The sequence below is a fragment of the Arachis hypogaea genome, chromosome 19 (genome assembly GCF_003086295.3).
Source record: "Arachis hypogaea cultivar Tifrunner chromosome 19, arahy.Tifrunner.gnm2.J5K5, whole genome shotgun sequence".
NCBI classification, from domain to species: Eukaryota; Viridiplantae; Streptophyta; class Magnoliopsida; order Fabales; family Fabaceae; genus Arachis; species Arachis hypogaea.
Genome location: NC_092054.1, coordinates 91,586,800 through 91,604,005, shown reverse-complemented (window position 1 = coordinate 91,604,005; position 17,206 = coordinate 91,586,800). Strand labels below are relative to the sequence as shown.

The 17,206-nt window shown below is 39.0% G+C and overlaps 1 non-coding gene across 1 annotated transcript; it reads left to right on the top strand.

The window, feature by feature from the left end:
* The first annotated feature begins 5,012 nt into the window (after positions 1-5,012).
* LOC112780286 (small nucleolar RNA R71) lies at positions 5,013-5,120 on the top strand. The gene has a single exon (XR_003191133.1). It is a non-coding gene; the product is annotated as a small nucleolar RNA R71 (small nucleolar RNA).
* The last annotated feature ends 12,086 nt before the right edge of the window (positions 5,121-17,206 follow it).

Below are 17,206 nucleotides of genomic sequence, written 5' to 3'. Positions count from 1 at the left end.
CATAAAAACTAATGAAAACATCCCTAAAAGTAACTAGATTCTACTAAAAACATACTAAAAATAATGCCAAAAAGCGTATAAATTATCCGCTTATCACAACACCAAACTTAAATTGTTGCTTGTCCCCAAGCAACTGAAAATCAAATAGGATAAAAAGAAGAGAATATACTATAAATTCCAAACTATCAATGAAACATAGCTCCAATTAAATGAGCGGGACTTGTAGCTTTTTGCCTCTTGAATAGTTTTGGCATCTCACTTTATCCATTGAAGTTCAGAATGATTGGCATCTATAGGAACTCAGAGTTCAGATAGTGTTATTGATTCTCCTAGTTCAGTATGATGATTCTTGAACACAGCTATTTTATGAGTCTTGGTCGTGGCCCTAAGCACTTTGTTTTCCAGTATTACCACCGGATACATAAATGTCACAGACACATAATTGGGTGAACCTTTTCAGATTGTGACTCAGCTTTGCTAAAGTCCCCAATTAGAGGTGTCCAGGGTTCTTAAGCACACTCTTCTTTTGCTTTGGACCTTGACTTTAACCGCTCAGTCTCAAGTTTTCACTTGACACCTTCACGCCACAAGCACATGGTTAGGGACAGATTGGTTTAGCCGCTTAAGCCAGGATTTTATTCCTTTAGGCCCTCCTATCCACTAATGCTCAAAGCCTTGGGATCCTTTTTATTTACCCTTGCCTTTTAGTTTTAAGGGTTATTGGCTTTTTCTGCTTGCTTTTTCTTTTCATTTTTTTTTTCGCCTATATTTTTTTTTTTTTCTGCAAGCTTTGTTTTTTTGCTGCTTTTTCTTGCTTCAAGAATCATTTTTATGATTTTTCAGATTATCAAATAACATGTCTCCTTATCATCATTATTTCAAGAGCCAACATATTTAACATTCTTAAACAACTACTTCAAAAGATATATGCACTGTTCAAGCATTCATTCAGAAAACAAGAAGTATTGTCACCACATCAACATAATTAAACTAAGTTCAAGGATAAATTCGAAACTCATGTACTTCTTGTTCTTTTGAATTAAAGCATTTTTCATTTAAGAAAGGTGATGGATTCATAGGACATTCATAACTTTAAGACAAAGTTACTAAATACTAATGATCATGTAATGAAGACACAAACATGGATAAGCACTTAACATAGAAAACGAAAAACAGTGAAAGTAAGAACAAGGAATGAGTCCACCTTAGTGATGGTGACGTTTTCTCCTTGAGGAACCAATGATGTCCTTAAGCTCTTCTATGTCTCTTCCTTGTCTTTGTTGCTCCTCCCTCATTGCTTTTTGATCTTCTCTAATTTCATGAAGGATGATGGAGTGCTCTTGATGTTCCACCCTTGTTGATTTGCTCCCAGTAGTTTTGTGGAGGAAAATGCATTTGAGGCATCTCCGGGATCTCATGGTGATGAGCTTCATGCGTCTCTTGAGATCCATGAATGGGCTCTCTTACTTGCTCCATTATTTTCTTAGTGATGGGCTTCTCTTCCTCAATGGGAATGTCTCCTTCTATGGAAGCTCCAGATGAGTAACATAGATGGCAAATAAGATGAGGAAAAGCTAGCCTTGCCCAAGGAGAGGGCTTTTCGGCTATTATGTAGAGCTCAAGGGAGATGACTTCATGAACCTCTACTTCCTCTCCAATCATGATGCTATGGATCATGATGGCCCGATCCACAGTAACTTCAGATCGGTTGCTAGTGGGGATGATGGAGCGTTGGATGAATTCCAACCATCCTCTAGCCACAGGCTTGAGGTCCAGTCTTCTTAGTTGAACCGGCTTGCCTTTGGAGTCAATCTTCCATTGAGCTCCTTCCACACATATGTCCATGAGGACTTGGTCCAACCTTTGATTAAAGTTGACCCTTCTAGTGTAGGGGCGTGCATCTCCTTGCATCATAGGCAAGTTAAACGCCAACCTCACATTTTCCGGACTAAAATCTAAGTATTTCCCCCGAACCATAGTGAGATAATTCTTTGGGTTTGGGTTCTTACTTTGATCATGGTTCCTAGTGATCCATGCATTGGCATAGAACTCTTGAACCATTAGGATGCCGACTTGTTGGATGGAGTTTGTTAGAACTTCCCAACCTCTTCTTTGGATTTCATGTCGGATCTCCGGATACTCATTCTTCTTGAGCTTGAAAGGGACCTCGGGGATCACCTTCTTCTTGACCACAACATCATAGAAGTGGTCTTGATGGGCTTTGGAGATGAATCTTTCCATCTCCCATGACTCGAAGGTGGAAGCTTTTATCTTCCCTTTCCCTTTTTTAGAGGATTCTCCAGTCTTAGGTGCCATCAATGGTAATGGAAAAATAAAAAGTTTATGCTTTTACCACACAAAACTTAAAATATTGCTCACCCTCGAGCAAGAGAAGAAAGAAGAGATGAAGAAGAAGAAGAAATGGAGGAGAGGGAGAGAGAGATGTGTTTCGGCCAAGAAGGGGAAGAGAGGGTTGTGTTGTGTGAAAATGAGGAGGAATGGAGGGCTATATATAGGGAAGGAAGGGGGGTAAGGTTTTGGCCATGTAGGGTGGGTTTGGGTGGAAAATCGATTTTGAATTTTGAAGGTAGGTGGGGTTTATGAGGTAGGTTTATGGGGAAGAGTGGATGGATGTGAGTGGTGAAGTGGTTATAGGGAAGAGAGATTGAGGTGATTGGTGAAGAGTTTTGGGGAAGAGTGTTTATGGGATTGTGTGAAAGAGGGGTGAGAAGAAGTGAGTGGAGGTAGGTGGGGATCCTGTGGGGTCCACAGATCCTGAGGTAATCCTGTGGGGTCCACAGATCCTGAGGTGTTCAAGGATTTACAACCTTGCACCAAATTAGGCATGCAAAATGCCCTTGCACACAACTCTGGGCGTTCAGCGCCAGATTGGTGCTTGTTCTGGGCGTTAAACGCCCATTTGTTGCCCATTTCTGGCGTTGAACGCCAGAACCGTGCTTGTTCTGGGCGTTCAGCACCAGCTCTTCTCCAGGGTGCAATTCTGGCGTTCAAACGCCCAGATGCTGCCCATTTTGGGCGTTCAGCGCCAGAACCATGCTCTGTTCTGGCGTTGAACGCCAGCCAGATGCTTCTTACTAGCGTTTAAATGCCAGTAAGGTCTTCCTCCAGGGTGTGATTTTTCTTCTGCTATTTTTGATTCCGTTTTCAATTTTTATATTTATTTTGTGACTCCACATGATCATGAACCTAATAAAACATGAAAGAACAATAAAAATAGAATTAGATAAATAAAAATTGGGTTGCCTCCCAACAAGCGCTTCTTTAATGTCAATAGCTTGACAGTGGGCTCTCATGGAGCCTCACAGATGTTCAGAGCATTGTTGAGACTTCCCAACACCAAACTTAGAGTTTGGATATGGGAGTTCAACACCCAACTTAGAGTTTGGTTGTGGCCTCCCAACACCAAACTTAGAGTTTGACTGTGGGGGCTCTGGTTGACTCTGTTTTGAGAGAAGCTTTTTATGCTTCCTCTTCATGTTTACAGAAGGGTAACCTTGAGTTGTAAACACAAGGGAGTCCTCATTCAATTGAAGGACTAATTCTCCTCTGTCAACATCAATCACAGCTCTTGCTGTGGCTAGGAAAGGTCTTCCAAGGATGATGAATTCATCCTCATCCTTCCCAGTATCAAGGACTATGAAATCAGCAGGGATGTAAAGGCCTTTAACCTTTACTAACACGTCCTCTACTTGTCCATAAGCCTTTTCTCTTGAATTGTCTGCCATCTCTAATGAGATTTTAGCAGCTTATACCCCATAGATTCCCAATTTCTCTATTACCGAGAGGGGCATGAGGTTTATCCCTGAACCAAGGTCACACAGAGCCTTTTCAAAGACCATGTTGCCTATGGTACAAGGTATTACGAACTTTCCAGGATCCTATTTCTTCTGAGGCAATGTCAGTTGATCCAGATCACTTAGTTCATTGGTGAACAAGGGAGGTTCATCTTCCCAAGTCTCAATACCAAATAATTTGGCATTCAGCTTCATGATTGCACCAAGAAACTTGGCAGCTTGCTCTTCAGTAACATCCTCATTCTCTTCAGAGGAGGAATACTCATCAGAGCTCATGAAGGGCATAAGGAGGTTTAATGGAATCTCTATGGTCTCTAGATGAGTCTCCGATTCCTTTGGTTCCTCAGAGGGAAACTCCTTATTAATCACTAGATGTCCCAGGAGGTCTTCTTCCTTGGGATTCACGTCCTCTCCTTCCCTTACAGGTTCGGCCATGGTGCTTATGTCAATGGCCTTGCACTCTCCTTTTGGATTTTCTTCTGTACTGCTTGGGAGAGTACTAGGAGGGATTTCAGTGATCCTTTTACTCAGCTGGCCCACTTGTGCTTCCAAATTTCTAATGGAAGACCTTGTTTCATTCATGAAACTTACAGTGGCCTTGGACAGATCAGAGACTAAGTTTGCTAAATTAGAGGTATTTTGTTCAGAGTTCTCTGTCTGTTGCTGAGTGGATGATGGAAAAGGTTTACTATTGTTAAACCTATTTCTTCCACCATTATTAAAGCCTTGTTGGGGCTTTTGTTGATCTTTCCATGAGAAATTTGGATGATTTCTCCATGATGGATTATATGTGTTTCCATAAGGTTCACCCATGTAATTCACCTCTACTATTGCAGGGTATTCAGGATCATAAGCTTCTTCTTCAGAAGATGCCTCTTGAGTACTGTTGGATGTAGCTTGCATTCCATTTAGACTCTGAGAAATCATATTGACTTGCTGAGTCAATATTTTATTCTGAGCTAGTATGGCATTCAGAGTATCAATTTCAAGAACTCCCTTCTTCATAGGCGTCCCATTACTCACAGGATTCCTCTCAGAAGTGTACATGAATTGGTTATTAGCAACCATGTCAATGAGTTCTTGAGCTTCTGCAGGCGTTTTCTTTAGGTGAATGGATCCACCTGCAGAAGTATCCAATGACATTTTAGCCAATTCAGACAGACCATCATAGAATATATCCAGGATGGTCCATTCTGAAAGCATGTCAGAAGGACACTTTTTGGTTAGTCCTTTATATCTCTCCCAAGCTTCATAGAGGGATTCACCTTCTTTCTGTCTGAAGGTCTAAACATCCACTCTAAGATTACTTAGCTTTTGAGGAGGAAAGAACTTGGCTAAGAAAGCCTTGACCAGCTTATGCCAAGAGTTCAGGCTATCTTTGGGTTGAGAGTCCAACCACACTCTAGCTCTGTCTCTTACAGCAAAAGGGAAAAGCATGAGCCTGTAGACTTCAGGATCAACTCCATTAGTCTTAACAGTATCACATATCTGTAAGAATTCAGTTAAGAATTGAAAACGGTCTTCCGATGGAAGTCCATGAAACTTGCAGTTCTGCTGCATTAGAGAAACTAATTGAGGTTTAAGCTCAAAATTGTTTGCTCCAATGGCAGGAATGGAGATGCTTCTTCCATGTAAATTGGAATTAGGTGTAGTAAAGTCACCAAGCATCCTCCTTGCATTATTATTATTTTTGGCTGCCATCTCCTCTTCCTGTTCGAAAATTTCTGAAAGGTGCTTGCTGGATTGTTGTAATTTTAGCTTCTCTTAGTTTCCTCTTCAGAGTACTTTCAGGTTCTGGATCTGCTTCAACAAGAATGTTCTTGTCCTTGCTCCTGCTCATATGAAAAAGAGGGACAGAAAAATAATAATAATAGGGATCCTTTTTGCCCAAGTATAGAGGTTCCCTTATGTGAGTAGAACAAAAGAAGAAGAGAAAATCTGAACTCAGAGAGAGAGAGAGGGTTCGGATTTTTGGGGAGTGAGGGAGAGATGTTAGTAGATGAATAAATAAAATAGAAGGAGATGAGAGAGAAGGAGAATTTTCGAAAATTATTTTTGAAAAAGAGTTAGTGATTTTCGAAAATAGTTTTTGAAAAAGGTTAGTAACTTTTTCAAAAATTAAAATCAAAAAATAAAATAATTAGTTAATTAAAAAGAAATTTTGAAAAAGAGGGAAGATATTTTCGAAAATTAGAGAGAGAGAGTTAGTTAGGTAGTTTCGAAAAAGATAAGAAACAAACAAAAAGTTAGTTAGTTAGTTGAAACAAATTTGAAAATCAATTTTGAAAAGATAAGAGGATAAGAAGTTAGAAAGGATATTTTAAAATCAAATTTTGAAAAATATAAGATAAAGAGATATTTTTGAAAAGATATGATTGAAATTAGTTTTGAAAAAGATTTGATTTTTTTAAAATCTCAATTAATGACTTGATTCAGAAGAAATCACAAGATATGATTCTAGAACTTAAAGTTTGAATCTTTCTTAACAAGTAAGTAACAAACTTAAAATTTTTGAATCAAAACATTAATTGATGATGTTATTTTCGAAAATTAGGAGATAAAGATAAGAAAAAGATTTTTGAAAAAGATTTTTGAAATTTTCAAAAATAACTAAGAAAAATGAAAAAGATTTGATTTTTGAAAAAGATTTTGAAAAAGATAAGATTTTTAAATTGAAAATTTGATTTGACTCATAAGAAACAACTAGATTTTAAAATTTTTTGAAAAAGTCCAATCTAATTTTTGAATTTTTAAGAGAGAAAGAGGGGAAGATATTTTTTTGATTTTTGTAATTTTAATGATGAGAGAGAAAAACATGAAAAAGACTCAATGCATGAAAATTTTGGATCAAAACAAGAAATGCATGCAAGAATGCTATGAATGTCAAGATGAACACCAAGAACACTATGAAGATCATGATGAACATCAAGAACATATTTTTGAAAAATTTTTAATGCAAAGAAATCATGCAAGACACCAAACTTAGAAATCTTTAATGCTTAGACACTAAGATTTCAAGAATGCATATGAAAAACAAGAAAAGACACAAAACAAGAAAACATCAAGATCAAACAAGAAGACTTACCAAGAACAACTTGAAGATTATGAAGAACACCATGAATGTATGAATTTTTCGAAAAATGCAAAGAATTTTTTTAGAAAAAATGCAATTGACACCAAACTTTAAATCTGACTCAAGACTCAAACAAGAAATACAAAATATTTTTGATTTTTTTGATTTTATGATTTTGTTTGTATTTTCTTTTAATTTTTTCGAAAATCATTTTGAAAAAGAAAAATAAGGATTCCAAAATTTTTAATATGAATTCCAGGAATCTTATGCTCTTTAGTCTAAAGCTCAAATCAAAGGGTCAGGCATGGCTTAATAGCCAGCCAAGCTTTAGTATGTAACTCAGACATGACGCGCCTGACATTCCCTATCCAGAAGAATTAGACATGGCTTTACAGCCAGCCAGGCTTCAACATGCTTCATGAAAATAAGAAGAAAATTATCCAATCTAAGCAACAAGATGAACCGTCAGTTGTCCAAACTCGAACAATCCCTGGCAACGGTGCCAAAAACTTGGTGCACGAAATTGTGATCTCAGGCAACGGCGCCAGAAACTCTGTACGCACGTCTTAATAAATCGCTTTTCATTCACAACTTCGATACAACTAACCAGCAAGTGCACTGTGTCGTCCAAGTAATAAACCTTACGTGAGTAAGGGTCGATCCCACGGAGATTGTTGGTATGAAGCAAGCTATGGTCACCTTGTAAATCTCAGTCAGGCGGATATAAAATAGTTATGGAGTTTCGAAATTAAATAATAAGTAAACATAAAATAAGGATAGAAACACTTATGTAATTCATTGGTGAGAATTTCAGATAAGCGTATAGAGATGCTTTTGTTCCTCTGAATCTCTGCTTTCTTGCTGTCTTCATCCAATCAGTCTTACTCCTTTCCATGGCTGGCTTTCTGTAAGGGCATCACCGTTGTCAATGGCTACATCCCATCCTCTTGTGAAAATGGTCCAAATGCTCTGTCACGGCACGGCTAATCATCTGAGGTTCTCGATCATACTGGAATAGGATTCACCCTCCTTTTGCGTCTGTCACTACGCCCAGCACTCGCGAGTTTGAAGTTCGTCACAGTCATTCAATCCCAGAGTCCTACTTGGAATACCACAGACAAGGTTTAGACTTTCTGGACTCTCATGAATGCCGCCATCAATCTAGCTTATACCACGAAGATTCTAATTAAGAGATCCAAGAGATACTCATTCAATCAAAGGTAGAACGGAAGTGGTTGTCAGGCACGCGTTCATAGGGAATGATGATGATTGTCATGTTCATCAAATTCAGGTTGAAGTGTGAATGAATATCTTAGAAGTGGAATAAGTTGAATTGAATAGAAAAATAGTAGTACTTTGCATTAATCTTTGACGAACAGCAGAGCTCCACACCTTAATCTATGGAGTGTAGAAACTCTACCGTTAAAAATACATAAGTGAAAGGTCCAGGCATGGCCGAATGGCCAGCCTCCAAAACGTGATCACAGGATCAAAAATACAATCCAGGATGTCAAATACAATAGTAAAAAGTCCTATTTATACTAAACTAGTTACTAGGGTTTACAGAAGTAAGTAATTGACGCATAAATCCACTTCTGGGGCCCACTTGGTGTGTGCTTGGGCTGAGCTTGAATGTTACACGTGTAGAGGTCAATCTTGGAGTTGAACGCCAGTTTGTAACGTATTTCTGGCGTTCAACTCTGGCTTGTGACTTGTTTCTGGCGTTTAACTCCAAACAGCAGCATAGAACTATCATCTAAACTCGGCCAAAGTATAGACTATTATACATTGCTGGAAAGCCCTGAATGTCTACTTTCTAACGCAATTAGAAGCGTGCCATTTTGAGTTCTGTAGCTCTAGAAAATCCACTTTGAGTGTAGGGAGGTCAGAATCCAACAGCATCAGCAGTCCTTCTTCAACCTCTGAATCTGATTTTTGCTCAGGTCCCTCAATTTCAGACAGAAAATACCTGAAATCATAGAAAAACACACAAACTCATAGTAAAGTCTAGAAATGTGAATTTAACATAAAAACTAATGAAAACATCCCTAAAAGTAACTAGATTCTACTAAAAACATACTAAAAACAATGCCAAAAAGCGTATAAATTATCCGCTCATCATCATCTTGATGAGAATACAATTTCTAAACCGTCCGGATCGAAGAATATAGATCAAGACAAAGGCGGATTTAAAAGCAAAGTTTGGGATCCTGGAAAATATTCTGAAATTCATCACCCCGGGAGCCTGAGAATCAGTTTGAAGCTGCTTAGAAGCTTTACATGCCTAGTTTGGGACCCCGGAGGCTGTTGGCATTCCAAACATTGGTGGAGATTTCTAGATGAATTTAAGCATAAGCCGCCATAACAGGAAGCTCATCCAATGTCCAACTTAAGGACTTTAACTAAAAGTGCTAGGTGGGAGACAACGCACCATGGTATGATCGTTCCTGTTTCCATTTTATTTTGTTTTCTTTATTTTTATATTATTTATTTTTATTGAACCTGGATAGTATTCGTAAGCATTTGCATTAGCATTACATACTGCATAACTGCATAATTTCATATTAAAAAAAAAAGAAGAAAGGCATGCGACGCGATCGCATCGCTAAATCGTTTGCGTCAGTTGCGAAAAACAACCCCACGCGTCCGCGTCATTCACGCGGCCGCGTGATCTGGAAATCGGCGTAAAAATCCAACGCCCAGAAATCTGGGCTAGAATCGTGCGGCTGTTGTGCATTTACCACAAAACGGCCTCCGCGTTCGCGTCCCTGACGCGAGCGCGTCACTTGCAAAACATCCATCCCACGCGAAAGCGTGAGCGATGCGTTCGCGTCGCGTGGATTGCACAACACCCCAAAGGAGACAGAGAATTGCGCTGAAACGATGCTGGAATTGTACGTTTAGCACAATTTCCAGCGACGCGGTCACGTACCTCACGCGACCGCGTCATTTATCCTTCTACCCATTCAACGCGATCGCGTCACTCACGCGATCGCGTCAACCCTTTTCCACCTTAGCCACGCGACCGCGTGCCCCACGCGTTCGCATGGATTCAAATTCATTAACCCCCAGTCACGCAAAACCCTACCGCATCGCGCCCCCATTCCCTTTCTCCCCCCCAACCACCCTCTGCTCCCTCTCTCCTCCCCAACCTCCTCAAACCTCCAGCGACCGCCCAGAACCACCGCGACGCCACCCCCTCCCCTCTCTTTCCCTCTTCCTTCCCTCCCCTTCTTCTCTCTCGTCCTCCCTCCACCACCGCTGCCCCCTCCGCGACCACCACCACCACACCGTCACCGCCGGATCTCTCACCACCATCACCCCCTTCCTTCCTCCCTCCTGCACCCCCTCTCCACCATTACCCCCACCCGGAACCCCCCCTGCCACCAAACAGCCACCAACCGCCGTGCCGACCACCCTGTTCTGCCACCGCGCCACCGTGCCCCTCCCAGCACCACCGCAACCACACCCCTGCCATCTCTCAGTTCCCTAGCTTAGTTCATACGCCTACCAGGTTCCGCCGAACGCCACCTTTCTTTCATTCATAATTATTTGCATATTTTTTCAGTTATGTTTAAATTTAGGATAGTTAGAGATGTATGTTGTAGTGGATTCTAGGTGGTTAGGTACCTAGGATGTGGTTAGTGGATTTAGGCCTGATTCATTGCGCTGTTCTTGCTACTTGTTTTATAATTTTCACAATTCTGCTATTGTTGTGATGTTAGTATTGTTCATGTGATGTTCTTACTGTTCATGCTGCTTTTTACACTGCTTTTTCATGTTCATACTCCATATATGTAAGTGCAGCTTTATTTTAATTTATATGAACTATTCTGCTTGCTGTTTATTTTCCGGGAACATCCAATTTTAGCTGGAATGCTGCCCAATTTTCTGTAAATCGTTTTGATTTTCATTCTTGATTTTATTTTGGCAATTTGAATTTGGCACTCCTTAGCTTTTACCAAACCAATTCTTGAATGCACGGGCTAGCATTCTTATTCCTCTGTTTTCCTGGTTAATAAATCACATTATTGTTGATTAGATTTCAATTTTCACTATTGGTATATCTATATGAATCATCAACAACTTAATTTCCTTGCTTTAATATGAGTTGTCTGTTGCTTCAAATTGTGAAATTCTTGTTACTTAGAAACCAATCATCATGCCACTTACTCTGACTTTTTTTACTAACTCACTGATTTTTGCTTTCTAACCTCTTTTTCAATTTAAAACCACTTTTAACCTTCTAACAACCCCCTCTGCTTTTTGACTAACTTTTTACTTTTACTTTTTAACTCAAGGCATGATTATGGTTTTTCCTAATTAACATGAATTCTATTTATATTACATTTTGGATTGAAATTTCTCATCTCAGCTTTTTAACTCCGAAATATTCCAAAATGCACAATTATTCAACTCATTTCATAGTCTACTGCTCCTTTGCCACTTTATGCTTATCTTGTTATTTGCCTACTTGTTTTCCTGCTTTTATTATATCCTAGATTTCTGTTTTTCAGGATGTATAACACTCAAAGAAAGGGAAAAGGCAAGGCAACAACTGGCAAACGGAAAAAAGGTGAATCCTCTATGTCTCTCCTGGAGCTTATGCATGATGACTGACGTTAGGATTTTTGCTAGTAAAGAATTTTATAAAAATAGTCGTATTGTAGATATAGTTTCTAAACCAACAGAAATCCCTTTGTGCAAATATTTTGGTTGTCACAAGTAACAAACCCCTTTAAAAATTCATAACCGAAGTATTTAAACCTCGGGTCGTCTTCTCAAGGAACTGCAGGGAAGTATGTTCTTATTATTTGTTATGAGTTTTGTAAATTGGGGGTTTTAAGAGTAAGGAATAAGTAAATTAAATGACATGTAAAATAAATAAATAACTATAAAATAAACTCTTGGCAAGGTATGAAAAATTGGAAGTCCTATCCTAGTTATCCTTATCAATGGTGATGAGAATTGAGTTTCATCCCACTTAGTTAACCTTTACTAAACAAAGGAAAGTCAAGTGGACTAATCAGTTTGATCCTCAGATCCTACTCAAATTCCTAGGGAAGTACTAGAGTTATTAGAATTCGATTTGATTAGCAAAACTAACAATTATCAATCACGATGAGTTTGATAACTCAAGAGTTACCAATTACTTAACCAAAGCCAAAAGGGGAAAATAAACTTACTCGAATAAAAATATCTTCAGATTGGAAGCAATAGTAACATAAATAAAAGAAAGCAATCATAAACTGAAATACCTCAAATAACATTAATTAAGAGAATCATATGTAACATGGAAGAGTTCATAAATTAAATTAAGAAAAAAATAAAAAGAAATATTGAACCAGATAAAGAGTTGGAATACTAACTTGAAATAATAAGAAATCCTAATCCTAAAACCTAAGAGAGAGGAGAGAACCTCTCTCTCTAAAAACTACATCTAAACTATAAAAAGTGAATAATTCAATACATCTTTTGAATTGATGTATTCCCCCACTTTATAACCTCTAATCTATGCTTTCTAGACTTGGATATGGGCCAAAAAGGCTTCAGAAATCGCTGGGAGTGTTTTCTGTAATTTCTGGTGCGTGGCGTCTGTCACGTGTCCGCGTGGGTCACGCGGTCGCGTCGTCTGGAGATTTCCTTGTCACGTGTTCGCTTCGGTCATGCATCCGCATCATCTGTGTTCTACTTAAGGCGCGCGTCTGCGTCAGTCACGCGTTCGCGTCGTTGCCTTTTTGCGCTGGGCATGCAGCTGCGTCGTCCATGCGTTCGCGTCGCTGCCATTTTCTTCAAAAACTCCATTTTGTGCTTTCCTTCCCTTTTTGTATGTTTCCTTTCCATCCTTTAACTCATTCCTGCCTTAAAGGATCTAAAACTTCTCAACACACAAATCACGGCATCGAATGGTAATAAAGAGTAATTAAAATAAATAATTTCAAAGCATAGGAAACATGTATTTTACATATATCATATAATAAGGAAGGGAAAGTAAAACCATGCAATTTACATGAATAAGTGGGTGAAGGATTGAATAAATCTCTTGAATTGAGCACAATATATGTCATAAAATATGGGTTTATCAACCTCCCCACACTTAAACAATAGCATGTCCTCATGTTAAGTCCAAGATAAAGAGTAAGGTAAGGTTAAAGTGGTGGAATTTCATGCAATGCAATCTATCCTAAATGCAACTACCTAAATGGATCATGCAATTCTAATTGTCATTTACTTGTATATAAAACTTACATGTAGTTAAATTAATTCACATTCTCAAGGAATCATTTATGCATAGCCAACCTTAGATAATGTTAAAGCGCTTTTACAATTGAGATGGGTAAAATATTTTACAAACTTACAAGATAATTAACAATTTAAGCAGAGATATATGGTGATGAGCTATTGAACCCTCACTGGATTATGTGTTTACTCTCTAGTTACTCAGTGTTTATTGGGTTAATCACTCTATTCTTCTTTTTATCCTTACTTTCTATAACTTTGTTCTTCATCTAACCAATCAACAAATATAGAATATAGGCATACAAAAATCATGAGGTCTTTTCCAAGGTTGCAATGGGGCCAATGTGAAGGTAAGGGTATATGTATAAGGCTAAGTGAGCTAATAAGTGAATCCTTGATTAGTCTAAGATATCACCTAATATACACATTTTGCAATTAAAAGTTTCTTAACCTTTTTGCCCAACTTTTCTCACTTTGTGTTGCAAGCTCATGCATTAACTTTAATTTTATCCTATGTGCATTTATTTTGCAATTGGGGATTTTTTTTTTTTGCACATGGTAATCCAATTGATTTCACATGAGCATGCTTTCCAAAATTTTTATTTTATTCTTTTTAACTTTCTACCTTTGTTTCTATCATCCATGTTCCCATAAAGTTCCCCACACTTAAATTATACACAATACCTTATCTTAAGCTAACCAAGGATTCAACTTGGGATTTATTTGTTTTTTTGCTTAAGGCTAGTAATGTGGTTTATAGAACAAGAGGGGATTAAAAAGCTCAAGGGGGCTAACAAGGGTGATGTAAAAGGTAGGCTAATTTGGGATAAGTGAGCAAATAATTCAAGTAATGGCCTCAATCACTTTCTTGGTATGTATCTATATTCTACAATCGGACATATAGATTAAAACAAAGTAAAGAACATCAGAATAAAAAGAAGGGCAAAACACACAGGAATAAAATTTATGGTTTAAATGTAACCATACAATTAAGCTCAAAACTCACAGGCTGTGTGTTCTCTAGCTCAAAACTTATATATTAGTTACACATGTCATGTAAGTAAAAAATCAAGAGTTCCCATTATTCTCAATGTAAAATTTTTGGGTGGCTTTAAAGTTTTAGTGTTCCTCGTTGATGAAATATTGTTAACTATCTAACATGTAATGCTATATATACAAGGTGTGTGGATTGTTTTGGTTATGTTAAAGTCTCTAGTTTACTTCCTTTTTATTTTCAATTTAAACCAAACTATCATATGCTAAAAGGGTAAACTATACTAATTAATCCACATATTCTATAACTACTAAGTTAGAATTGCAACTAAACTAAATGGCTAAAATATGAACTAAGGTGCAAAATGCAGAAATAAAAAATAAAAAAGGAAACGTATAAGTACTGAAGGATGAAAATAAAAATAAAGATAAAAATGCAGAAAAATAACCAAAATAAGATAAAAGAGTCTATAGTGGTTCACCAAAAAGATACGCCAGAGATGGTGACCTCCCCACACTTAAAATAAAGCATCGTCCTCGATGCTCACTCAATCCGGGTGTGAAGGAGTGTCATCACTGGAGGGATGGGCTGCTGGAGTCCCGATGGTGGTCTGAGGATCTGTAGACTGGATGAGGGTAGGAGGATCTGTCTGCTGTAGTGGAGGCTCTGACTGGATAGGAATCTCTGTATCGGCGGCCTGAAGCTGCTGTGGCTCCTCCTGTTGTGGCGCAGCCTGCTGTGGTCCTGCCTGCTCCGCCTGGGCCTGTGTCTTCTCCTCATGAGCGCTCGCCTCTGCCTCAGATGTGTCAGAAGGGGTGTCAGGCTCGGAGGGGATGTCGCCACCGGACCGGATCATCAACTTGAGGTGCTCATAGCGTCGCTTGTTGCGATGCTCCATACGGTCCAACCGGGCGAAGAGGCGATACACCAAATGGTAAATAGGCTCAGGAGCAGGTGGGGGTACAGTGGGTGGGGCAGGTGCAGCAGTGGAAGAAGAGGGGCCAGCTGAAGGTGTGGCTGTCTCATCAGAAGCAGTAAGGAATGAAGGTCTGTGGCCTAAAGCCAGAAAGTTCTTGCTGTGAGGAATGATCTTCTTACAGTCTGCAGCAGGTGTCTTCTCATCAGCATCCTCCCAAGGCACGTCAGCTCGACGGCCTAGCTGGGTGACCAGATAAGGGAAGGGGAGGGTGCCTCTGACATGTACCCTGGCCATATAGTGCCAGATGAATCGTGGCAGGTACAGGTCGTTACCCTCCATCACACACCAGAGGAGGGTGATCATAGCAGCAGGCAACTCCGTCTCATGAGTGCTCGGCATAATAAAGTTACTCATGATCTAGTGCCAGAGCCGAGCCTCATCATTCAAGTATATCTGCTTGATTCCTTTAGGCATGGTGGTGTTCTTACCCATGACCCATGGGACAGTAGGGTCAAGGGCTATCCTCTCCTTGACAGCATCCCAGTCAAATCTCAAAAAATGCATGTCCTCTTCAGCATTTTGGTAACTGTCACGCTGATCTGACTTAGGCTGAAGGCGCAGAATATCCTCAATAGCCTCTTCAGTGACCAGTATCTGTTTCCTTCTGAGGTGCACTGCATCCAGGGAAGTCTTGAAATAATTGTAGTAGAATTCTCTTACCCAGAAAGCATTGACCTCAGTTAAATTCCTCTCCAAGATGAACCAGCCTCTTTGTATGATCTGATCGGAGGTGTACTGCTGTAGTTCTTCTGGAATTTTTAGAGTCCTCTCCAGGTATAGATTTTTGAAGGTAGCAAACACCGGATACTTGAGCTCACAGTATCGGTTTGCTAACTTAATTGCATTATTGGCAGGGAGGAGCTGGTTAGCCTTCTCCTGCGGGGTGAAGTGCTTCTCCCGCCAGGATTCATCATGCATAAGCTCCAGGAGAGACAGAGAGGATTCACCTCTTTTTCGTTTGCCAGTTGTTGCCTTTTCTTTTCCCTTTCGTTGAGGGTCAGACATCCTGAAAAAAAAACAGAAATTCAGGATATAATAAAAACAGGAAAACAAGTAGGCAAATAACAAGATAAGCATAAAGTGGCAAAGGAGCAGTAGAATAATGAAATGAGGTGAATAATTGTGCATTTTGGATTGTATAAGAGTTAGAAATCCGAGAAGAAAAATTTACAATCCAAAATGTAATAGAAATAAAATTCATGTTAATTAGGAAAAACTATAACATGCCTTAGTTAGAAGGTTAAAGAGAATAATGAAAAACCAAGAAGAGATGTTTGGAAAATTAGGTTGGTTAGGATTGAAAAAGACGTTAGAAAGTTGAAAGCAAGGAGTTAGTAAAAAGAAAGTCAGAGTAAGTGGCATGATGATCAGTTTCTAAGTAACAAGAATTCACAAATATAAGCAACAGTCAACTCATATTCAAACAAGGAAATAAGGTTGATGATGATTCATATAGAGATAGAAATAGCAAAAATTGGAATTGAATCATCAAAAATGCAATTTATTAACCAGGAAATCAAAAAGAATAAGAAAGCTTGTCCTTGGATTCATGAATTGGTTTGGTAAAAGCTGAGTAAAGAAGAATCCAAATTGCCAAAACAAAAACATGAAGGAAAATCAGAACAGTTTACAGAAATTTGGGCAGCTTTCCGGCTAAAATTGGATGTTCCCGGGTAATAAACAGCAAGCAGAACAATTCATATGAATTAAAATACAGCTGCAAATACAAATACGGAATATGAACACAAAAAAATAGTGTAAAAAGGAGCATGCAACAGTAAAGAATAGCATATGAACAACAACAACATAAGAATCGCGAAATTGATAAAACAAGAAGCACGAACAGCGCAATTATCAGGCCTAAATCCACTAACCACATCCTAGCTACCTAACAACCTAGAATCCACTACAACATACATCTCTAACTAGCCTAGTGTTGAACGTAAACGGAAAAATGTGCAATTAACTACGAATTGAAAGAAGAGTGGCGGTTTGCGGAACCTGGTAGGCGTATGAACGAAAGTAGGGTAGAGAAATGGCTTGGGGGTGGTGGTGGTGGTGGACGGCTGTCCGGTGGTAGGGGTTTCGGGTAGGGGTAATGGGAG